A 26,600-nucleotide genomic window follows, 5' to 3' on the forward strand; every position below is an offset into this window, starting at 1 on the left:
CTCAGGGTCCTGAGATGAGCCGGGCCTCCAGCTGGTGCTCAGCTGGGAGTCTGCTTGGGATTCTCCCTCTCTCTGTCTGCCCCTCCCCCACTATTTCAAATAAATAAATAAATCTTTAAAATAAAATAAAATGAAAGATAAAGCAAGCATACCTGATACAACTTGTTCTGTTCATAGTCAAGGTGCAGAGCTTTTAAGGAGCTAAAAAAAAAAAAACATTACTCCTCTCCAAAATTGTTTACTCATTGACTCATAATGGAAGAAAAAATCCACATTTTTTTGATAGTGCAAATTCACAAGCAAAGCTAAAAGGTCACAACTACTATCATTTAATTCATTTAAAGGAGAATGCTCCAATTAAAGTTAAGAATGGTTCAAACTTTTTTCAGACTGGAAAACCATTAGCCTGAGGTCTGGTCTTCCGGGGAAGCTGACGGGGTGTGTTTAATCTGGGGTCTTTGGGCCTAGGCGCCGGAGGTCAGAGGCTGTCCGGAACAGAAGAGAGGGTAAGGTGGAGTTTCCTGAGGAATGAGGGCGCTCGGGCGTCTGTCCAGGGACCTTTGTTTCTGCTGGGTAATAAAGGCTAATTAAAGGGCCTGCAGGTGCACATCCTGTTCGCCTGACCACTTGCTCTGCAGCCCAGCAATCAAGGACCCTGCGCGCTGCCTCTGTCCCTGGGCGTCAGTGGACGTCGATCACGCCGGTTTCCAGGACGGCGAGCAGGGGCTGGTCCCGAATGTCCAGCCAGGAGACCAAAGCTCTCGGGGCCTGAACCTGGACGGAGCAGGGCCCCACTTCCCTGGCCAAAACTGACAGGCAGAAACAGACCCCAGCCTTCCTGTCAACCCCCATGGCCGCTTCCCCGCCTTTGGTGTCCCCTGGGGGCGCAGGGAAACCTTGACTGCAGCGGGTGGCAACAACTAAGGCCAAGCAAATTGGGGAGATTGTGCGTGGGATAGGAGACCCACAACCGAGGAGTCGAGTTGGGTCCCCACCTGGGGTGGGGCTTGCGTCTCCCCAGGGCGGGCCACCTTGGGGCTCCGGAGGCCTGGGCCACTCTGGCTCTGGGCACGGGTGGAGTGGAGGGCAGTGGCCTGGGTGCTAGGGGAGCAGACATAGCCCCGAGTCTCGCTCAGGCGGGGGTGAGGGGAAATGCTACTTCGTTTCAGCCCCTTTGTCCAGGCATCTCCTGTTCTGTAGCTTCTTGCACTGTAGGGGAAGGAAGACGGATATTTCCTCAGTCCTGAGCCTACCCAGCCCCCAAACACACCCTCCCCTCACTCTCTAGGTTACATTTTCTGGTTCTATTTTTTTCACTTTGGAGGGAATTGGGTCCTAACTAATGAGGAAAAAAGAAAAAAGAAAAAAACCACACAAAAACAAGAAAAAAGATTTTCTTTCCTCAAGGAAAGAAAACAACATCATTTTGCTGAGATTAGATTGTGCACCTGAGCAGTGTCTGGACTTTCCATCAAATCGTTGTAAGTCCTGTAAAATTGAATTTCTCACATTTGTAGGGAAACTTCATTTTAACTCTAACCTTATTTGCATCTACAGTACACCCACCCACCCCCCTTATCCATGGGGGAATGCTTCTGAGAGCAGCAGATATCTGCAACCACAAATAGTACCCTATATATACTACGGTTTTTTCTTATAGGTACTTACCTATGATAAAGTATAACTTATGAACTATGCACAGTAAGAGATTAGCTTAAAATAGAACAATTATAATAACGTGGATGTTATGTGAATGTGCACTCTCAAGCACTCTTAAAATAACCTATTGTACTGTACTTATCTTTCTTGTAATGATGTGACATGAAGTGAGGAGAAGGAGGTAGGCATTGTGACTTAGCATTAGGCTACTAAAGACCTTCTCAGGATAGGGGAGGATCTTTTACTTCCGGATTGTGGTTGACCCTGGGTAACTGACACCATGGAAACCGAAAACTTGGATAAAGGGTAACTATTGTATTATCTGTTGTCACTAGGGCTCTCCACCAGTAAAAATGCAAATGAAATAAATTTCACATAAATCCTGCAGGCTGGCAGGGAGAAAAAAAGAGAAGGAAGAAGAAAACAAAGATAAGGAAGGAAAAAGAAAGAGAAGGAAGAAAAGAGAAGAGAAGAAAAAAAAAAAGAAAGAAAGAAAAAAAGAAATTAGCCTGAGACCCAGCTATCAGATTAATTGTGGGGTGCAAAATTAACCAGTTAAGTACTCATTTCCAGGGAAGCACCCAGATGAAGTCAAAAAGGGAGCAAGGGTTATTCAACAGATTGCCCTCCTCCTCAGACATTATAAATTGATTTAATTTTTCTGAGTTTATGCCCAGAGACTTACAGAAGAAATGCTTTTGCTATATAGATTTTAAGCTACATTATACTGTTAATTTTGTGTATAAAGAAATCTAAATGTAAATGAGCCTCTCTTAATTATGCAGAACTTTAGCTAAATAATACATATTTGTTAAGTAAAAAGTTGTATTATATTTATTATCATCTCAAATGTTACAATACTGAGTTCCTCACACAATATTGAGCAAAACTGTCAGCTTTAAAGATAAAGGCTGGGGCGCCTGGGTGGCTCAGATGGTTAAGCGTCTGCCTTCCGGCTCAGGTCATGATCCCAGGGTCCTGAGATCGAGTCCCGCATCGGGCTCCCTGCTAGGCGGGGAGTCTGCTTCTCCCTCTGCCTCTCTCTCTCTCTTTGACTCTAATGAATAAATAAATAAAACATTTAAAAAAATAAATAAAGATAAAGGCTAAAAAATAAATAAATAAACAAAATAAATAAAAATAAGGCCAATCAGTAAAAAGCACTTCAGTATTTTCTGGTAACCAATTAATGAAAACTGCTCTTCAGCTGGGAAAAGTTAAGCTTTTACAATCTAATACCTGGGTTGATGTTAGCTAAAGAAGTCTCATCTTTGAACAGGCATATTTACATCCTTTCAAGAAGGGCAAAATGTCCCCCTTCTCTCCGCTCCAGCAGGAGAGGGTGGCCACGGAGGAAAGGGCGAGCGGCAGCCCCTCTAGGCCATGAACGTGAAGAAGGGCCGAGATGGGGTTGGGACGGGGGCGGAGCCCACTCTAGGGACCTCAGGCCACACATGGAGCCCAAGCTGGAGCCGCAGCTGCAGGAAAAATCGGAACCTGGGTCTGAGTGGGAGCCAGCAGGTGGCTCAGGCTGGGGCCGCTGCAGAATAAGTGGCTCTTGGGACAGGAGGACGTGCTGGGGCTACGATGGATCATGGACGATTTACCTATGCTCCCCTGAGGAGAACATCTACAAAATCGATGTCATCAGGTTCAAGATTTGAGACATAGATTCAGGCACTGTCCTCTGAAATCAAGAAGCCCCAACCTCAGAGCGGTTGCCCATCAATCCACAGGACCTGGACCCCAATGCTGGGTGCTTTGTCTGCCCTGCCACCAGTTCTGCGCCTACAGGCCTCCGCCTGAGGCAAGTGGGAGCCACAGAGGCGTTCACAGTGGGAGACAAGCCTGTCAACAGCTTCCACATGATTGAGAGGTACTGATTCGCAACCAGCATCTCAAAAGCTTTGACTTCCACTTAGGCTTCTGCATCCCCAGAAGGAAGAACACCTGTGAGTACATCTATGACCCCATGTGTTCTGTCTTGGGGGTTATCCAAGAGCCCTGGACCCTGAGTCAACGATGGGAGGGAGGGGGCCTGATGTCCCCAGTCCAACTCTGTGAAGCCCACGGGGCTTGGTACATGGGGTGGGGTGGTAGGAGGGTTGTCTGCCTCCATGTACAGGAAGGCCTCCTGTGTAGGGACCCATTCCCTTCCCCTGCCCACCGCCAACAGTCCACTTAGAGTTGTAAATTCACAGATGGAGGATCCATGGTGGGGTCTAGCTGCCAAGCTTCTAAGGGGAGTCTGGGCCCTGGCCGGAGCCCCAGCCCCAGCCCCTACCAACAAGGACGGAGCCACTGCCTGAGATGTGGGAGGGACCACCCCAGACTGTAGCCTGCGGTAGGAACTGGAATAACTCTACGTAGTTTTCAATAAACTCTTCTCCTTTTCTGTAAATAAATAAATAAATAAATAAATAAGCAAAATATTGGAGAAACAGGAGTCTGAACAGAAAATAACATAAATATGGCAATTTTAACATACTCTCTTGTTTACTAATATCTTCATTCCCTTAGGTAAACTGGCTCACACTTAAATGGATTTTATTCTCAAAATAGCTTCTTCTATGCATAGTTATTCAGCACTTCAATCTATTAATTAGCATATCAAATTTACTACAACTTGTAACTCTTTTTTTTTTAAGGTTTATTTATTTATTTATTTGAGAGAGAGAATGAGAGACAGAGAGCACGAGAGGGAAGAGGGTCAGAGGGAGAAGCAGACCCCGGCTGAGCAGGGAGCCCGATGTGGGACTCGATCCCGGGACTCCAGGATCATGACCTGAGCTGAAGGCAGTCGCTTAACCAACTGAGCCACCCAGGCGCCCCTACAACTTGTAACTCTTAACTGTAGCCTGCTAAAATTGTCAAATAGTGTATTTAGATAATAAAAACATAGTCATTAAGAAAGAGCATATATTTCCCATTTTCTGTGTAGAAGAATTTTGCAAAAAGGACACCACAAACTTAAAGGATTAATTGCAGGAGGATTTGTTTAATAATCTCAGAATAGTTCAAGAAACATCAGAGAAGTTTATGAGAACACATAAGTTAAAAATGGCTTCTAATTTCAAATACATAAAACCATAAGCATTCTTATTAAAAAATATCCATTTTTATATGTGCTTTCCTCCCCTCTTCCTAGAATGTTTACAACCTAAAAATAGACATTGCTTTGTTAAATATGTTTCTACTAGATGTTGGTTGTTTCTTTTTCTTCTTTTGGTATTGGTTGTTTCTTAGTAGAAGGTCAATACATATTCTTCGACAATGATAAGATCTACTCGGTGTCTTGAAGTACTTGAGGTTTGATACCCATTTCTCTGGATACACACCCAGAATAATACAGCTTTGCAAAGATCAGAGAACTCTGAAAAGGTTACGCTCAGTCTCCTGGATCCCTGGAGCAACAAAAGGCCTAATAGCAGAAAGAGTAAGGCACAAGAAAGCCAGAAAGCCACCTGGGGAGCAATGTGGTTAGTTAGGTCTATGTAGTTACAGCCTGAGTAATTGCAGGGTGCTTGCTACGGGAGCAATTTAGTTTTCTAGGTCTCTGGAGCCTTGCAACAAGCAATAGATCAGACTAGCCACCAAGGAAAGATCTCACGTTACACAGCCCTACGTATGGCAAGGAAGGCAAAACAACAAAGGATAGGAATCAATCTTTTTTATGACCTTCATTGGAAAACCCAAGTAACATCATATGGTACAAGACTAAGTGACCTACCTTGGGAGAATGCAATTGTACCAATTCTTTGAAGCATGAAAGCAGCTCTGTGGATATTTGGTTGAATGATACATGGCTCCTAAGTATACTGTTGGGAGAAAGGTGTCTCATTCGAGTGAAATGTTTTGCACCATTATTTTCTAGGTTGGGTTGTAGAAACAAGGCTGTTCTAGTTTATTCTGTTGTGGGTTTAAAAATAATATATGCTGGTTTCCTAATGTTTGATATTCAGTTGATAATGGGTCAGTATTCTTTCCAAAAGCCACTGTCTTCATTTAAAGAAATTCCATTTTTTAAAGATTTTATTTATTAGAGAGAGAGAGAGAGCACGAGCAGGGGGAAGGGGCAGAGGGAGAGGGAGAAGCAGGCTCCCCACTGAGCAGGGAGCCCAAGGCAGGACTCCATCCCAGGACCCTGGGATTATGACCTGAGTCAAAGGCAGACGCTTAACCAACTGAGCCACCCAGGCGACCAATAAATTACATTTTTATAAAGGGACTGAGTCTATACAATACTTAGCATTGAGTTAGCTTAGCTGAGGAATCATTTATCTAAAATTCAATTTCTTATAGAGAAAGACTGTGTTTCAGATGCACAGTTACTAAGCAGTCGGGTATCCAATCAAAAAATCAAACAAGTGAAAAATGGGTAAGATGAAAATGAATTTCATCTGAAATTGGTCCCAATTATTACATTTTGTATTTCATAACCACATTCTTTTTAAAAAGAATAAACTCTCCTACTGTAATTGCATTAAAATCATCACAACACGAAAACATGGGAGGGAAGCTGAAGGCCCAATAAAGACAGGAGAGAGATGAATTATCTCTCCTCCACTCAAAGCCATGATTGAGGCCAAAAAGAATGTTAAACAACTGTCCCATCCACTGAGGTAGAGAGCTCTATATAGAATTACAGGGAATGGAAGGGGCCGAGACTCTTGGATAAGCAAAGTGAACTCCAATGACTTAATACAAAGCTTAGGATAGTAAATGGAGAGTAGAAAGGATAGGAATGATGATAGACATCATTTTCAGAGTAGTAGAAATGTCTTCTGTACAAACATCTCTGGTGTTTAAGGTCAGTAACACAGTATTATTTTCTCAAATATAACACTTAAAGTCAGGTTATAAAGACAAAGTTAATAACCATTAGGAGAAAATGAATCACAAAAGTAAAGTAACTTGTTTCTATGCAGGGAGGATACTTCCACCTTGCTGATAGAGAGGTCAAAGAAAGGGCTGATTTTATGTATGTTCTTCAATTATTTTACAAAAACTTGGAGCAGCTTGATCTTTGAGAATTATATAGTCATTGCTATCGGATTTTCTGGCCTTGGGGACAGATTGACTCAAGGAAGCTGACTTAGTAACTCTGTCTCTTGATTTACGGCTCAGGTAAAATACTCCAGAAGGGATCCCAAACCCAGTATCATTCTTTTTTCTGAGCTTTACAACCAGATTTATATGTTATGCCCATTTAAATTATTCAAAAATAAGAATAAAATTCCAGTAAGGCAGCAAGTAGGTACTATCTACCTCTGTTAAATGCTAGAACATGAGACATCAGGTTAGTCCACGTGGTTTCAGAAATAATGGGAGTTGTCTGTTCCTCGTAACAATCCAATCAAAGATAATCTTAGTGTGCATAAAACTAAGAAGGTTTATACATCCTCTCCATCCATAGTCACAAAAAGTATCTATATATAATATATATTATACGTATAATATATAATTTATAATTTAATATTATGTATGAAATATGTAACATGTTATATATGTATATACTATAGTGTAATAATATATATATAGTAAAATGAAAGAGGACTTCGGTTGCAACTAGAAAGTTGCAAACTTTCTAGTTGGGTGAAAGCTTGTCTCTTGGCTCAGGTATAAAACCCTGAGGGCAAAGCATCCGGTATTGGAAACTGAAACTACTCCCTGGAGCAATAAGGACCGCCCTGAGCCAAAAAGACCCCATTCATGAGTGACTCCAAGACAGCGATCTCTTTAACTTTCATTATCTACCCACACATACCCACCCACCTTTGCTCCACATTTTCCTTGTACAAACCCAGAAGGATTTTCAGCACTTTGGAGATAGTCTTTGAGACTCTAGTTCCCATCTTCCCAGTGTCAGTCTCACTGAAATAAATTCCTTTTTGGTTTCACCACCACTCATGTCTCTGCCTTTGGATTTTGTTGGCAGCAAGTGGCTGACCCTGGTCTGTGTGAGACACCCAGAGCCAGGAGCTCTTGTACTCCTGTGCCCTGCCTATAGTAAGAGACTTTCACAGAAATATTTCAAATCATTTTGAGGCATAAGAATCAGAAAAAACATGCATGAGCTTAACTGTATTGGAATTAGTTTCACAGCTAGCATTTTGTTATCCACCTGGAATTGACCAGTAACAAAACTTAGATCAGAAATATCAATTATAATATCACTGAAGTACTTTAAAGGCTAAACTTTCAGTCTCACAAAGAAACTAAACCCTTTAGTACACATCTTCTTTGGATGGCAGTAGGAGAATGAGGAGCATCAGGAGAGAGATAAGTAATAATATAACATTGATATAATTATTATTAGCATTTATTTATTACTTAATATAATCCAGGCATTATATTAACCACATCACATGTATTAACTCATTTTTAAAAAATTTTTAAAGATTTTTTTAATTTACTTGAGAGAGAGAGAGCATGAGCAGGAGGAGGGGCAGAGGGAGAGGGAGAAGCAAACTCCCCTCGGAGCAGGGAGCTGGATGTGGGGCTCGATCCCAGGACCCTGAGATCATGACCCAAGCCAAAGGAAAACACTTAACTGACTGAGCCACCCAGGCGTCCCTGGATTAGCACATTTAATTCTCTATCTGGACTGTAGGAACTACTGTTGCATTTTTCAAATAAGAAAACTTGGGCAGCGAGAATAAGCAACTTGCTCAATATGACAGAATCGTGTAGTATCAGAGTTGGGATCTGAACACTAGCATTTTGATACCAGTGCCTATGTGAAAGTGAACAATCTAAGATGTGTCTAGATGAGCATAGAACAAGGATTTCAAAGGAAATAGTGATAGATCCCAAGATTTGGCATAACTGGCTGGTAACCCAAAGTTATTAACAACAGTAAAGATGAATTAAAAGTTAACAGTAGATTCCTCTGTAGTGATAGTTGTCAACTACTTAATGTTGCCACAAATAAGATACGCCTTTCTATACCCTATACACAGTATATAGTTCACCCTTTGCTTAATTAAACCATGTTGTTCCCTCCATAACATTTAAAAATTAAAGAACCACATCCGACAACAGCTAAGATGACATACCTGAATTTTTTGGTTTAAGCCACCTCTGTAATTTCTATTTTTATATTCAAAATGAGAAGTCAGAAAAGACACACCTTTACACAATGATTTTGACTGTGACTTCTTGGTATAATTTGTATCTACCTACAGTTGTATTTGTTTACTATTCATTGCCACGATCTGCTGAACTTTTGAGCTTAAAAAAAAAAAAACAACTAAAAGTTTACCAGATGTGATGTCACACGATGCTTTCATTTACACTATCACAAAAAGCTTGCTGCATCCCTTTAAAATATACTCTGTAAAGTATACTTTTAAATCATATTCTGAAATTTCAGCAGTATAAATTTCATTGTCATTAATGGAAACTGCCCTGCTAAAACCCCACATGATGGCCCCATAATGTACACTGTAGTGTCTGGTGACCAATATGGCCTATAACATATTAACTCACTCAGACACAACTAATGCACTATTTTGCCTAGTTTTATTATTATTCTCCTTCAAAATAAAAATATTTCTTCTATTAAAATTACAACTCGTGACTTAGGAACTATAAATAAAAGCAATTGCATTCCAACTTGTATTAAAAGGCCAATATTGAATTTTTAAAAATAAATTATAATTTTATTTGTCAATTATATCTCAGTAAATCTGGGAAAAGTTCTTTAAGACAAATAAGGAAAAAATTGTAATAGCTATAGATGACCGACCATCCAAGGTAATTCTTCAAGATATGGAGAACTCTGCTCTGGTTTATGAGATGTCTTGTGCAGTATTCCTCAAACAACTTCTGGATAAGAAGATACTATATCCTGTTTGACAGTCCAGGCTATGCCTGATGTCTCACCATAATCATTAATAGTAATCCTTTACCTTCTCAAAAGTGCCCTTGTGTGGACTAAAATTATGTGGTTACTTAAAAAAGACTAAATATCCCCTGACCTTTCAGCTCATCAAGTTAGCCGATACTGAATTTGATCTTATTGAACAAAGTCTTGCTGCATCAAGGTTGAGGATATCATGTATTATCCACACTTTCATGGCCGTAGAGTAAATATTGTACTACTGCAGAATAGAATTCTGAAACATAAAGCTACTGACTTGAAATGTTTCTTTTCAAGTGTACAGATCTAAGAAGCATTCCTTAAGTAATTCTACCTTGCTTAGTAATTGCTCAGATTTCTGTATTGTTTTTTTCTGTTCTTAGTACTTGTAAAATTGTATTCATTATAACACAAAATGACTTGCAATAGGTGAATAGTATTTCAAGAAACTTATTTTATTCTGTTTTCTAGCCTATTCCACTTTTTAAAAGTGAGGTAATTAATTTTCTCTGAGGGATGCTAAATCAAATCTAAATACGTATATATAATCATTAAGAAACCAGGATTGCCAGTCAGGAACACCAAGTGTGTAGGTTAAATTTCTTAGTTGAGAGAATTAAATGAGTTGTAGAGAGTTGGGTTAGGCATTTCATTAAATATAGTTCTAGAGAGAAAATTATTTTGATGTTAAATACAATCTATATGAACCTTTTAGGGATTCTGTGAATGTCGAGAGCACTCAATATATCATGAGAGGAGATGAGCAGAAGATGGAAGAAGAGGTAGAGTTCAAACTGAGATGGATTCAAAATGCCAAATTTAAGAACACTAATTATTACATAATTTTCAATAGTATATCCACTTTCTTGATAGTTGCCCATTGTCTTATTTTCAGAAGTCCATTTATGTGTATTTACATTAACCAAAAATTCTTAGATGTACCCTAAAAAGAGGGAGACCCAGTTTTCCAGTGTTTTGATGCTGGGATCATGCTGTTAAAAATGTTTAGTCTTATTCAATAAGAGATTTCAGCCCTAAGGTAGCCCTATAAATATGTAGATGTGAAATAATTGGCTGAAATTGACACATAATTCTCCTAATTGGATGTGATTTGGATTTGTACACAATACAAAGAAGAAGGTAAAGGAGAAGGTAACATCTAGCATAGTTCTTCTGTGGAGAATCATAACTCTGTAAGATTTGTTACCGCCTCCCATGTTTCCAGGAACTATTGCCAGTCTCCAGAAAAAAAAAAAGAAAAAGAAAAAAGTATCTTCTCTCTGGAACACAAAGTATTACCTACAAATCCAAATCACATCCAATTAAGAGACTGATATGTCAGTTTCAACCAATTATTTCAGTTTATTCCTCAGGTTAGCAAACCTGATACCTAAATCTCCCCTTCTTTCTAACTCTATTTCTATGCCTCTTTAGCTGCATCTCTATGCTCATTGGTTCAAATATCTTATTGAATTATTTTCTCATGTATAGTAGAGCAATAATTACTTTTAAATAAAAGAAAACAAATGCTATGGATATAAACATGCTGCCCAAAATTAATTTCTTAATCTTTAGGCTCTAAATTATATTGTCTGAGAGCAATACCATCACATTTGGCTCCCAGAGTGGATCAATTTAATCAATGTACAATAACTATTTGAAGATATTTGTTACATAGTAAGTGTTTTAATAAGATAAGAACGATGCCATAGAGTACTCAATCAAGTTGTGGTGTATGTGTGTAATCAGAGGGAAGATTGAGAGGGGTTGGGGAATGGGTAAGACCTGACGAGGCAAAGTTGCCTTAACTTTAATACTGTTAGGTCATATATAGATGTTCCCTTGGTCATATGTAAATGCTTATCTTCCTTAACAGGGTTTTGCAAACATTTGAGTTGGAGGAAGAAAAGGAGAGATTATCGGAAGTTAGAAGAAAACACGTATTAAGTAACTTTGTGTGTCATGCTATATATTAACTGAAATATACAATGCATTCTCATTTTAATCCAATGGCCCAGTGAGGCAAATAAAACTCACAATTGAAAATCTGATTTCTAGAAACTTTTCTCGGCAGTCCTATACCCCTTTGCCAACCTCTCCCACTCAGAGGTCAAACCCCCCATTCTTCCGTTCAACCTTGAAAAAAGAAATAAAGTGACACTTCTGAGTTTTCAACATCAAAGGTTCAAATGAGAGACATTTTATGATCCTGATGAGACTGACCTAAGACTGAATGAAGCTGCTTTTCCTGTGTGCATCATGGAAGTTCTTTTGTTACAGAATAGCCACATTTGACAGTCTGGACATTTATTAATGATCTTTCTCTCACAACTAAGAAATCATATATTTTCTAGCATATGTTTTTGGGATGCCCTTTTGATTAAAAAAATAAATAAGAACACTGTTTCCGCCTTTATAGTTTTTATGCTAAAAATCCTCTAAACCTCATGGTTGAGGTTCTTGCTTATCAGGTTTGAAAGGGAGGGGTATTTTATCCAGTCGCCAAATCACATGTTTGCACTCAGTAGCCTCAAGTGCAAGTCACCCTGTAAGTCCGAGCTACACAAGTTGGGGGCTTTCGTGAGTTACAATCAGGAACAAACAAGCTGCTCTGTACTGATCTAACAGGAGTTTGATGAAACTTCAAGCTTCCTCACAGAGAATTTCAGAGAGGTGAGATTCTGGGGTGAAAACCATAAAAGCTAGAGAACAAAGTAAAGGAATGTGTCTCTTTGTTGTCATAGTTATGTTTTCTAAATAGGAAACAAATGGCAGTAAATAAAATGTAAGGCAATCAATAGAAGGTTTATCCTGAAATACATTTTTTGACCACTATACTTCCTATTACCCAGCACCACTATCACTCAAGAATCTCCTGGAGTTTACCTTTTCCATCATGGAATTCATGTCCAGGTTTATGGATCACTCACACTCTTCTCTTTGTGACCTTCCTGAGAATCTTACCACCAAGAAGCCCTTACTTTTGCATCTATTTAAATCATTGCTTCCATTACTCAGCAATACTCTCAGAATATATGAGAATAGAAAAAAGTACAGAAAAAGATGTACAGACTTATTTTAAAAACATTTAATTTCATCTGCAACACCTCAAAATAATTTCCTTTTGAGGAGTCATGATTTACATGCAAAAATATAAATTACCTAAAGCTTTAAATACTGCTTATAATATGTGTTCTATTTGTGGGTCTTATTGCTATGTTTATTATTAGACTTGGAGTAGTAGTAACAAAATTGATATGCTTCCCAGGGTGCCTGGGTGGGGCTCAGTAGGTTAAAGATCCAACTCTTGGTTTTGGCACAGGTCATGATCTCATGGGTCATGAGGTAGAGCCTGGCGCGAGCGGATGAAGACATTGGGAATCCGGGCTCAGAAGGGAGTCCGTTTGAAGATTCTCTCCCTCTGCCCTCCCACAACTCTCAAATCAATCAATCAATCTTTAAAAAATATGCTTTTCTTTCTGATGATGAAAGAGGAATACTTGTGAAAAGATATAATCTGTACATGGCATCTTCAACTTCCCATTTTGAATTACTAACATAATTGATTTTGTTATAATAAACAAGGAAGATTGATCAGCAAAATTAAAAAAAAAAGTCCTTAAATGTGCTACTTATATACCTGAGGTTGTATAGATATAGAGATTTTTTTAGATACATGTGTATTCATATGTATGAATGCAGATAGAAAGTTTCATAGAAAGAAAATATTTGTTTGAAAGACTGAAAGGTAATAATCATGGAATTTCTATCATTATCACAGAATGGAGCTGTAGGCAAGTTATGATTATCATAAGAAGCTACATTTCTGCATTTCTTGATGGTAATGGTTTTCCAATCTCCATCTGCCACACTGTAGAAAACCTCATCCCCTGTTGCCTTCCACAGTAAATCATGCCTGATTGCTCAGCACCAAGCTTTATAATTTGAATCTCTGGGCCAAAACATTTACTAATGATCACTGTTCCAAACAGGAATAATCAATAGAGCCTACAACTGCAGCACTGGCCTTCCTGGTTTTAAAAAGAAAACTGTTTTTCTGCAGCTAATTATGTTCCATTTTAAGCAAATACAACATTTTCCTTTAAAAATTAATTTGTGCCCCTATTATGCAGTCACAAGTAATTTATTAAAAAAAAAAAGACATGTTCCTGAAAGACACAAAGTGAATTGAAATTCCATAGACAAGATGCTAATACTAAATAAAATGCTCAAAAGTAAAATCTTGAATACCATAAAAAGACAGGAAACTCTAGATTTTTCTTTGTGTATTGTTTTCATTCAATTAAATAATTTTCTTCCTTTTATATTTTTCCATTTTTTTGCTATTTTCTTCTATAAGTTTTATCGTGTTTTCTTCAATAAAAATATCAGCTTTCTTGCGTATATAACAGAATGCCATCTGAAAGACTCTAAGATATATCTAAATTGAAGACTCTGTCCTATTTTTTAAAATTTTTTTAAATTTAAATTCAATTAATTAACATATAGTGTATTATTAGTTTCAGAGGTAGAGTTTAGTGATTCATCAGTTGCATAGAACACCCAGTTGTTCATTACATCACACGCCCTCCTTAATGGAGCCAGTTACCTCATCCCCCCACCTACCTCCCTTCCAGCAACCCTCAGTTTGTTTCCTATAGTTAAGAGTCTCTTATAGTTTGTCTCCCTCTCTGACTTCATCTTATTTTATTGATTCTGTACTATTTTTAAGGGTCCATTCAATTAAAAGATACCTGCTATCACTAAAATGATTAAAGCCTATCAAATGCCTGTTGATCTTGAAAAGATCAAAGTAGTTACATCCTTCCTCTTTATTCCCTGACTTGACCAATACTGACACTAAATGTGCCTGTTGATTAGAGACTTGTCATTATAGGGACAATGTACTAATCAGCTGATTGTTAATGGACATCATTAGATAATTCACTGCCACATTTAACAGGAAAATTCTATTCCCATAATTTCCTCTGGAAATTTACTTGATTCACCTCTATTTTTATGTGCTTTATAGACTGAAAATTGTCATACAAATACTAATTTGCTCACTTATGCCAATTTTCTTTCAATAAAAAATTTCAAAGGCATGAAGAGAGCAGTTAATGCTGCAGGCAACATTTTTGAGAGAAATACTATCTTACCAGGATACCACGTAAAGGTAAATAAACTCATTTCAAACCAAAACGTGGTCCCATCTTCCAAAAAATCTGGAGTGAAGATACAAAACCATGAAAATTCCTTTTTCTCAACATTCCAGGGAATTTCTGGTTGTTTTCAAATTATAATTTGTGATGTAATTCATGAGAAAAACTATATTATAACAATTGAAAGACATTTTATACCATCAGTTTTTTCTCTATTTCTATCACAATTCCCTATTTTGATCTCAAACTATTTCTACGTTAATATTGTAGATCATTCACAGTTAGACATGAAAATACAACGAGTTAATGCACACACAGGCATTGTTTATACACATCAGATACTTACATTTGTGTTGTTTAAAAGTTAGAACTGCTGGTAGGTTTATCTTTTTTCTTTTTTTTTTTTTTCTTTTTTTTTTTTTTTTTAGAAAGGGAAAGAGAGAGAGCATGAGTAGATGAATGGCGGGGGTGGGGCAGAGGGGAAGGAGAGAGAATCTCAAGCAGACTCCCGGCTGAGCAGAGCCTCATGTGGGGCTCGATCTCATGACCCCGAGATCATGACCTGAGCTGAAATCGACAGTTGGCTGCTTAACCTGAGCCACCCAGGCACCCCAAGGAAGGTTTTTTTTTTTTTTTTAAGATTTTATTTATTTATTTGACAGAGAGAGACACAACCAGAGAGGGAACACAAGCAGGGGGAGTGGGACAGGGAGAAGCAGGCTTCCCACGGAGCAGGGAGCCCCAGGCGGGGCTCGATCTCAGGACCCTGAGATCATGACCTGAGCTGAAGGCAGATGCTTAATAACTGAGCCATCCAGGCGCCCTGGAAGGTTTATTTTTTTAATAAGAGATTATCTCCCCCAACTTTTACCTTGGTTTATCTAATTTTTTTTGTGAATATAGAAAGAATCATGCTTGAAAACTAAGAAATTACATCTAGGAATATTTTATATAAGTAAAATAAAAGGAATAGACATACTATTTTACTTCCTTCTGAATGTTTCTCTCAATCACTACTTTGGGGATCCGGTAGTAAATAGTTTGAAGTTCTTACAGCCATTCCTCCCATTTCAAAAATACACAATAGCTTCATACGTTATCTTAGTTAATCCATAGGATAATCTTTGAAAGTAGTCATTATTATTCAGTTTACTGTAATAAAAATAGGGTTCAGAGTTTAAATTACTTGTCAAAAGACACAGAATCAAAATACCAAATACTTGTCTTAGTGTTTGAACTTAGTGCTCTCCACCGTCCATTATCTGGTCATTTCCAGGCCAGGCTGCATTCCCAGTGTGAACGGTCAGACTGTATGGTATATGAAGTAGGTACCAGTTGTAAGAGCAAACAGCAACCCAGTGAGAGTGGATCATGGCACTACATAAGCCCATCTCCACCAACCACCACCTTCACCACAAACCAGCTCAGCAGAGCCCTAGGTACTAAGGTTAGTTTAATCAGCTTAGTGATGGTAGAGAGAAGTGTTTTGCTTTCTTCCTCAATGTTAGAATTATCTGCAAGTACTACTGTAGAACCGCCTGCCATTCTTCCTAGACTTCAAGACTAGAGCTGTCTTGAAAATATCAATATTCAGAGACTATTTTAGATTTTGGTTTTCATATCTATAAATACATGTATCTGTAGCCAAAAGAACAAAGACTTTTTAGAACGCCCTAAAATAGGGCGCCTGGGTGGCTCAGTTGGTTAAGCAACTGCCTTCAGCTCAGGTCATGATCCTGGAGTCCCTGGATCGAGTCCCACATCAGGCTCCCTGCTCAGCGGGAAGTCTGCTTCTCCCTCTGACCCTCCCCCCCTCATGCTCTCTCTCTCTCTCTCAAATAAATAAATAAAATCTTTAAAAAAAAAATCCCCTAGAATAGAGGTGTTTGGGAAGGATTTCATATGATAAATAATGAAATTAAGACTTGTTTTTACAGACTATCAAAGTCACTTGTATGGGAAACAATGAACATCAAATTGACCTAGCCAGAAAAATTCTAATACAGATTTTTAGTTTTTATTGCTGATATAAGAGTATAATTTTTTTTTTAAAGATTTTATTTATGGGGCGCCTGGGTGGCTCAGATGGTTAAGCGTCTGCCTTCGGCTCAGGTCATGATCCTGGAGTCCCGGGATCGAGTCCCGCATCGGGCTCCCTGCTTGGCGGGGAGTCTGCTTCTCCTCCCTCTGACCCTCCTCCCTCTCCTGCTCTCTGTCTCTCGTTCTCTCTCTCTCAAATAAATAAATAAAATCTCTAAAAAAAAAAAAAAGATTTTATTTATTTGACAGAGAGAGACACAGCGAGAGAGGGAACACAAGTAGGGGGAGTGGGAGAGGGAGAAGCAGGCTCCCCGCCGAGCGGGGAGCCCGATGCGGGGCTCGATCCCAGGACTCCCGAGATCATGACCTGAGCGGAAGGCAGACGCTTAACGACTGAGCCACCCAGGCGCCCCAAGAGTATAAATATTAATATAAACCTATATATGGAAGACAGACAATATTCTCCCTAACCAAAATACATTATATTTTGTAACTTGTACATTTGCTACAATCTTATATCTGAGGTAATGTTTTTCATTTTTATTGACTGATTGCTGATATGATGCATTTCTTTATATAGAGTTGTTGAGTCTATGGGTATATTTAGATGAGATATTTTAAATAATGTTATTCATACATATATTTTGCTGTTTACCCATTTTACTGAGAAAACGAAGTCAAAGTAGTTTTCAAATCAAATGGAGGAAACTTTTTAAAAAATGACATAAGCAAAGGGACATATTCAAAGAGGAACATTAATATGATTTCATTGTAGCCATAAATATGTAAATTTGATGAGAAAAAATTGTAAGACTGTAAAACTAATGAGATTTCATTACAAACAGTGTGTCTGTAGTTAATACTACTCTTCTGTAGATAAGAAGATAAATTTTATGTTATGTGTTCTTTTTACCACATTAAAGAAACTGGTGAGATTTTAGTGTTTCAAATTCATTTTAAGGATGGAAAGAATGTAAGATTTAAGATTAACACAATTAAATAAATTTTAGCTCAAGATTATTATTGGCATGCTTAATAAACAAAATTATGACATTATCATGGAAAAATTTACAAGTATAAATATATTTTATAAAGGATCAATAACAAATGTTGCCAATTTTCATGGTTTACTTAAAAAATATACACTCTAGCTTAAGTTTTATTTTTCATGACATTAAACATGGCATATTTTGTTTGAAAAATGAGAGCATTACAATCTAAACCGAACAATGTCATAAATAATAATACAAAAATATAAAGAAAGATATTTAAATAAATCACCATTTATTTAAAGATTAAAGAACTACAACAGAATCCTTTCTTGGGATTTTTATAACACCAGAACACAATGACAGTATGGATCTTACCAATGAATGTATTTGATCACTTTTGTTTTGTGCTATTGTTCTTATAAGCAACAAACTTCCTGAACATTATTATTAGTTGAAATAATGTGCCTATAGAACATGTTGAGTTTCCTAGATGGACGTGTCCGTTCATAAGAAAGTGTTGTTTTTGTCCCTTTATTTTCCTTGCCTTGGTGCTACTGACTGCAATTTCCAGCACATTGTTTATTACAAAAGGCAGGGGTGGGTATCTGTGTGTGTGCATGCGAGGTTTTGATTTAAGGATGATGTCTGTTTAGGTTTTTGTGATCTCAGTATTTATAGTGGTAATAGGTCTATAGTTTTCTTCTTGTACATTTTCATTCTCCTTGTCTTTGTTCCTAATATTATTCTTAACATAAAGCAAGTGAATGAATTCCTTCTTGTCTAATCATTTGGTACAATTTGTATTGTATGGATTATCTGTTTCTGAAGTTTGGTAGCATTCTCTTAAAAAATCATGTGCAGTTCATGTGGGTGAATACTTACTGGTCTGTTTTGTTTTTCTTTTGTTATCAAATCAATTTAGATAATTACAGCTTTCTGGAACAGTTGTCTTTCCTTTAGGATTTTAATTGTTTTTTTTCTCTTTTTTAAGTGAGATATGTGACATATAACATATTATTATGTAACTAACAAAAACATATAACTTAATATCATACAATTGGTTTATGATATTACTTATTTTAAATTTCTAATATTCTATATACTATTTGTAACTTTATCTTTCTTAATCAATCATCCCAGATGAGATTTTTCTGTTTAATTCCATTTATGAAGAAATGGTTTTGGTTTTTCTTGTCACCTATATTTTCTTTTATTTTTACTCTAAGTTCAACAATCACATATGTTAATTTCCCTCCATACCTATCAAATTATCACCTTATTCTTTTGCAGCTTTTTGAGTTGCTACACATTAATACTCAATCTTTCTCCCTTTCTAATATATGAATCTATATTTATAAATTACCTTCTAAATGCCATTTTAGTTACATCCTAGAAGTATGTGCTATGTTCATGAATTCAGGTGTCTTTTTCACATGAAATTTTTTCTTCAATATATTACTTTGCAGTATATTTTTAAATTCATGAAAGTAAGACATTAAGTCTTATCTCTTCATTATTGACTTCTAATAATCCATTGAGAAAGAGATACTACTTGGTGTGAACTCAGTCATTTAGTCTGTGTTGAGTTTCTTTTGCAACTCAATACATGGTCAGTGTTTATAAATATTTCATGCATGGTTAAAGAAAAGTGTTTACTTAATTTTTTAAACCAAAATTCTGTATATGTTCTTTAGATCAGATTTGTTAATTACATTATTAAAATATTTTGTATCTGGGCACTTGGGTGGCTCAACTGGTTAAGCGTCCGACTCTTGATATTGGCTCAGGTCATGATTTCAGGGTCATGAGATTGTGCCCCACATCTGGCTCCGTGCTCAGTGGGGAGTCTGATCTGCCCCTCTCTCCCTCTGCTCCTCCCCCTGCTCTCTCTCTAAAAAATAAATAAATCTTTAAAATAATATTTTGTGTCATTGTTCAATTTTGTCAATTTTATCTATTTGTTGTAGATAGTTTCTATTATTTATTTGTCTGTTTGTTTTTGTTAAGTAAGCTCCATGCCCAGCATATAGCCCAGCGCAGGGCTTGAAATCTTAACCTCGAGATCAAGACCTGAGCTGAGATCAAGAGTCGGATGCCTAACTGACTGAGCCACCTAGGCACCTCATAGATAGTTTTTATTAAAATCTTCAAATCTGACTTTCAGTTTCCATTTGTCAATGTTGAATTGTTTGCTTTATGACATTAACATTTTATTTGAGGGATATATAGTTTCAGTACAGTTTTATCGTTCTGTGAAATCACAGAAATAATCTAAGTAATTCTCTTTGTCACCAATTTGCACACACATATAAATACATATTGGTTTGTAGACACACACACTGATTCACACACATATATATAATTTTACGCATTTGGTATTTTTATTCTCTATTCTATCCTTTATTTCTAAATACAATGAGTAATATATATTCCTGTATATTATGAATATATAAGTAACATATATTACTGTATATACTCACCTGCCTGCTATTTTATTTATTATGTTTGCTTCATTTTTTATTATTTCCTCTCCTGCATTAGCAATTAAACTTTGTGTATTTATATTTGTAACAATATGTTTACACTTTCACAATTATTTTTGACTTTGGAAATTTCAGAATCATTGTCTCTTCTAGCCTCCTTCTGAATAATGTAGAGTTTGAATGCTTTAATTTTAATCAACCCAATCCTATCTTATTTATTATATTTATTTACTCCCAAATAGGTAATTATTATCATTACTGTTTTCCACAGTTTGTGTTTGCTCAGATTTACTCATAGATTTAGCAATTTATTTGTGCAATATTGCTTCAAGCATTTCTCTTAATCATCAGGATTCAATTCACTTTTTTATGGATGTAAAACTTATGAATTTTTTTTTTTCCTGAAAAAAAAGGTCTTTACTCTTATATTGAGCTTACAATGTTAACTCAGTGAGATACAGAAATATAGGTGGACATTTATTTTTACTGACTTTTTATTTTATTGCTATTTGGTTCAGCAAGTCTAGGTCTTTTTAGCCAAAAATTTACAAATTTTCGTAGTCCACTATTTTTCCAGAATCAGGAATGAATATTTTATTATTGATTTTTTATGAATAGAATAATAAATGCCAGTTCATTTACCTCAAAGTTTAGTTGTTTGTGTCACTATTCAAAATGTTATTTTTTAATAAAATAAGATCTATGAAGATAAAACATTAGTTTTACTAAATTGATGTATTACCAAGAACTCATGTAATTTGCTTTAAATAATAGCATAAAAATATAATAGTCAGAAAGTCATTATAATACTGATGAACAAACTTTTTAACTGTACTAAAATAATTGTCACTAGAGTTTGTGCTCCTTCAGCTGTCATAGATCCTGTTTCCAGAATCAAATGATGCTATTGCTTGTTTTGACAGGAGTGATACACTTCTGGGTGGCTCATTGTATTTGATGTCTAGATGACTCATTAATTAATTTGACTAAACACATTGACTGCATTACAGCTCCTTTTCTTCATCATAGTAATCATATCAATATTCTTATTATATTTTAGCAGTAAGATATAACGCTACAAATAATAGCTAACATCTTACACTTGAGCACCTAAACGAAATAGAGATTTATAATTGAACACTTCCAATTGTTTAGCACTGTTTTAAGTATTCTAGTGTTATTAACTTATTTATATTTTACAAGAAACCTAAAGAAATTTTTCTGCTAATAACTCTATGTGATAGGTAAGAAAACAGAGGTAAAACGAGCTTAAGTTTCTTGCTCAAGGTCACACAGGTAATGAATGATGAGATGTGTTTACAAATATGCTGGATTCCTGAGATATCTGAAAAGCTCTGTGATATTGCTCCACCATTCAGTGCCATGCAACTGAAAGGGACACTTGCAGAAATTACCTTGCAATTCAAGTATCAGATAATTCAGAAAAAATAACAAAAATAATATCCTTTTCACTTTTGAAGGTTACTCTTAAATTCACTAAGAAATGTACAAAATCACAGGACAAAAATTATAAATCTTAACTCAAAGACAAAAGAGAAGACTTGAAGAAATCACATTATATTCCTGGTTTGGAAGGCTCAAATGTATAAAAATGTTATTTCTTCCTTAATTCTTTTATTGATTCATTAAGAAAAAATACAAGATACTTTTGGCAAATAAAAGCATAAAATAAAAAGAGTTCTAGAAAAATTTGCATTTAAACATGTAGTATAAAGTTAAATAATGTGCCCCCAAAATAGGAAAATTGGCATGACAGTCAAGTTGATACAACAGAATCAAATGTGTAGAAACAGGATGTGTGTGTATGTCAATGTTTCTGTACAGTATTTGGCTTCTGAAACATAATGGGGAAAAGCACTAAAGAATGGAGGAATTAACAATTGGTGCAAATGAGAAAATTTTAAAATTTGAAAAATCAAAAATACACTCATCTAGCATATACCATATGACAAGTATATATTTCAGACAGAACAGAAAGTTAAAAGGAAAAATAAATTTCTAAATGATACAGCAATTTAAAGGAAATATTGATGAATATTTATTATCAAGAAAGTGAAGAACTTTCTAAGCATAAAAACAAAGAACTGCCCAGAAATTAATTAATATATTTAACTACATGTAAATCCGATGTTTGCAATTTATCATATGAAAGTATAAGTCAAATGACAAGCTCAAGAAATAGGTCAATATTCATGACAATGAGTTATTGATATTATGTTTAAAGTCCCTAAAATCAATGCAAAAAATTTTTGTCCCAATAAAACCGAGGGAATGTATATAGACTAATAAACATGTAAAAATGACCAAATTCATTATTACTTGAGGATTTACCCACATAATTATAATATTTTTTCAAGGCTAGAATTCAATCAAAGACTTTACTTTCTTTAATGGTAATTCCCCATTTTAATGAGGGTTTGGTAAGAAACATGATTCCAGGCACTATTGGTGGATTGATAACTTAGTCCAACTCTTCTCAATGCCATTTTGTCATATGCATCAAGAATCTTCAAAATGGCAATAACCACTGACTGCTAGAAGTACCTGTAGGAATTTCTCACAGTTGTGTTTATACTATTCAAAAAGAAAAGAAAACACCTTAATACAATAGGTAAGGGTACAGTGTGATTAATTATGATCTATTTTGTAAAAAAACTGATTCTGCATTATTTTATATCATATTTTCAAAGAGTACTGTAACAGAAAACAGAGAAATATGTGTGATTCACTGATCTATGAAGTGAAGTGAACAGGGTGTTACATTGTGTAAAATAAAAGGAAAATAAGCTTTGTTGATATATGCTATTATTAATACATATAATATACACACATATTATAGATAGAAGTTTATGAAGGTGATAAAAAATTTATTCTCTGCTTCTCACAGCTCCAGGAAAGGAGGGGATAAAACTGAAGAGAGGGCCTGGTTTGGAGCTATCCAGGCTACCATGGACTTCTTTCCAGTGGTGGGGTAGGGACTAGGCTGGTGTTTAGGCCACCACCCCGGAAGTTCTGAAGGGTGAAAGTGTCTCTCGGGTGTGACAGGTTAGCGAAGCCACCAGAGAGACACAGGTGTGGTAGGATGCTTCCCTTATCCAGAAATATCACTACTGTCTTGTTGGGATAATATAATGTTCACTTTTGGATATCTTGCTTTCCCTGTTATAGGTTACTTTTTATCTCTTTATTCTTCAGAGTAATTCTGTTTTACTGATTTAGAATAGTGTTAATATAAGAATCCAACTGCAGGGAAAAAGGATGCTGGTGCTTCGAAAACAGACTTGGTACATTCTTCTATTTGCACCTGGTTTCAATGCAATAATGTGAAATTATAACCAAGTGTATGGGTCTATACTTATAAATACAATGAAGATTTTCATTGCATAGATTAACTAATAAATCTCACCAAGAATCTGGTCAATTTCCTTAAATAAAATCAGATTATCCTATTATGTTATGTAAGCTATAAAAAGCATCCCAATAGTCGATTTTTTTCTAAATTGGTCCTTAAGTAAACACCCAATTAAGGTAAGTATTTAGGGAGAAAAATTGTTTTAATGGTAAAACAAAACAAAGAAACGTGCAAACAAATTATATTATCCCCATATAATTTTGATGGCTTACTTTAGAATGTTTTAAAAATATTTTTTCTTCATATTAATTTTATTTATTCATTCAACAAATATTTGTTGACTTTCTACTTCATGTTATGCACACATTTATATGGATTATTACTTACATTTTAAATCAGTAAATTACCTGCCCTCTTTTGAAAATGTAGTAGTCACAAGCCCTCCAAATGGGAGAAAATAAATGTTTGTTTGTTTTTTTAAGAGTAAAATAATTAATGAATTAAGCTTTTCCTTTCCTCTTAAGCTTTTAAGTTAGCAACTTTGAACTTTCAAACACTTTCAGATATTTATGTGGTGTGATTTTTGGTTTGGATTTTTATTTGAAGTTTATTCAATCTGGAAAACATTCTCTAAGAGAGTCCAGAAAGAGTTCTGTACATGCAGGTCTACTCACCTCCATGCATTCTGTCTGTGGCTAATTATAAATAGTTTAATACTTTTAAATTTACATAACAGCTGTTTGCCTGAACTGACTGCTTAATATTTGGTGACTAATCAGTTCAGTTCACCCAACCACCAGGATCTAATCTATATACAAGTGGTGTTCGATCTAATTAAAAGCAGTCTCTATAACGCCATGGAAGCAAACTTCTTACTTGTTGGTGCTGATACTATCTCCTACTTCTTGAGTGGATTTAGTCTTCTGAACAGATAGCAGTGGCAACAAAAGATGGCTTGATCTCCATTCGATCCATTCATCCCCATTCTTGCAGATAGACAATTAAAATAGTCTCAATCTCACGTAAAGTATTATGAAAAACACAGCCTCGATCTGTGCAGTTCCAACTGCATACTTTAAATAGACTGCGGCCATTGCATGTCCTCACATAAAGAATTTTCTGAGTTGCCACAGAGTATTGGCAAGAACCTTACAGATGTGCCATCTGGTCACATTTGAGGGATTATTCAAAGGTGATGAAACAACATTTAAAATACACTTGCTTGCTCGACATTTCTATCAAGACCTGTGAGTACCAATGAGATTAAGGCTCAACACACTGTATCAGTAAGTATATAAATATATTATTATACCACATGAAGCAAATAAAATATTAAAGAATTATGTTAGAGATTGTAGAACTTTAAATATCTGTCCTCTAAAATATGTCAGCTTCCCCATGCTAACTAAAATTTTACAACCAAACTAGAAAAAATAATGCTGTGTCGGTTTTTCATAGTGAATCCAGATTTCCATCTCCTATACAATGAAACATTCTATTTTTGAAGACAAACATTTCAACTGTAATTTAGTACTGAATACACTTATAAATGATGCTTAAATAATTTAAGCTAAGTGAATTAGACCACACTTACAACTAAAATCAATTTATATTTGTTGGATGAAATAGCTACCTCTCTAATATACATGTCTCCTGGCTCTAAACCCCAAATACTAGACTATGGTTTTTAAAACTTTATAAATTATTTCTATGGTGCCATAAAAAGGTCATCAGCATGTACTCTAGTGGTTGCATTCAAGGGTCAGAAGTCTTGAGTTATATTTTCACTATGTAAGCGATTTTTTTAATACTCTGGAAAAATCAATCAAATAACCAATAGCCAAATATAATTAGTTTTGAATAGAGACTGATGATACTACACTGGGGGTTCTAAATTAGGGCATTTGATTCAGCCTGACTTTAATTTTCCTCATTCTAGGGCACCAGGCTTTGGCAGTTTAAGAAAGGAAATGCGGGTAAGATTAAACAAAATTTACAAGTAGAAAATATCTATTGGTATCTGTCTGACTAAGCATGAGAAAAAAACTCTAGAAGACACAGATGCACATGTAAAGTTCATTGCTATTTCAATTTTAGCATGCCCTCTGCTTATTGTCTCCACATCAAGGTATCCTATATTATTATGTTGTTCCTCTTTGGAAATTAAACCTATTTCTTTATGTTCTTTCATACCTGGCTTAGTCTCTAGACAATTCAGAATTGACTATCCTAGACACTCATCCACTATTGGTGGGAATGCAAACTGGTGTAGCTACTATGGAAAACAGTATGGAGGTTCCTTGAAAAGTTGAAAATGGAACTAGCTTATGATCCAGCAGTTGCACTACGGGGTATTTATCCAAAGAGTGTGAGAACATTAATTCAAAGGGATACAAGCACCCCTATATTTATAGCAGCATTATTTACAATTGCCAAGATATGGAAATGGCCTGTGTCCATCAATAGATGAACGGATAAAGAAGAGGTGGTATATATATATATATATATATATATACCACCTCTGTGTATATATATATATATATATACATATACACAATGGAATATTACTCAGCCATAAAAAGGAATGAAATCTTGCCATTTGCAACAACATGGATGGAGCTAGAGAGTATAATGCTAAGCAAAGTAAGTCAGAGAAAGACAAATACCATATGATTTCACTCATATGTGGAATTTAAGAAGCAAAACAAACAAGCAAAGAGAAAAAAATAAGAGAGACAAATCAAGAACAGACTCTTAATTATGGAGAACAAATTGATGGTTGCCAGGGGGTGGGGTCGGTGTGTGGGGATAGATTGAATGGGTGATGGGGATTAATAGTACACTTGGGACGACCACAGGGTGATGTATGGAGATGCTGAGTCACTGTGCTGTACGCCTTGAAGCTAATGTAGCACTGTATGTTGACTAACGGGAATTGAAGTAAAAACTTAAAAAAAAATTTAAAAAGAAACAAAAAATAGACTATCTTATCAAAACTTAAGTGTTATGTGTCTCATTTACTGAATA

At 36.0% G+C, this 26,600-nt stretch overlaps 1 pseudogene; it reads left to right on the forward strand.

Annotated features, from left to right (window-relative positions):
- Positions 1 to 3,042: 3,042 nt before the first annotated feature.
- On the forward strand, positions 3,043 to 23,548 carry LOC110590548 (annotated as a pseudogene).
- Positions 23,549 to 26,600: the final 3,052 nt, after the last annotated feature.

This window comes from Neomonachus schauinslandi, chromosome 9 (genome assembly GCF_002201575.2).
Source record: "Neomonachus schauinslandi chromosome 9, ASM220157v2, whole genome shotgun sequence".
Lineage (NCBI taxonomy): Eukaryota > Metazoa > Chordata > Mammalia > Carnivora > Phocidae > Neomonachus > Neomonachus schauinslandi.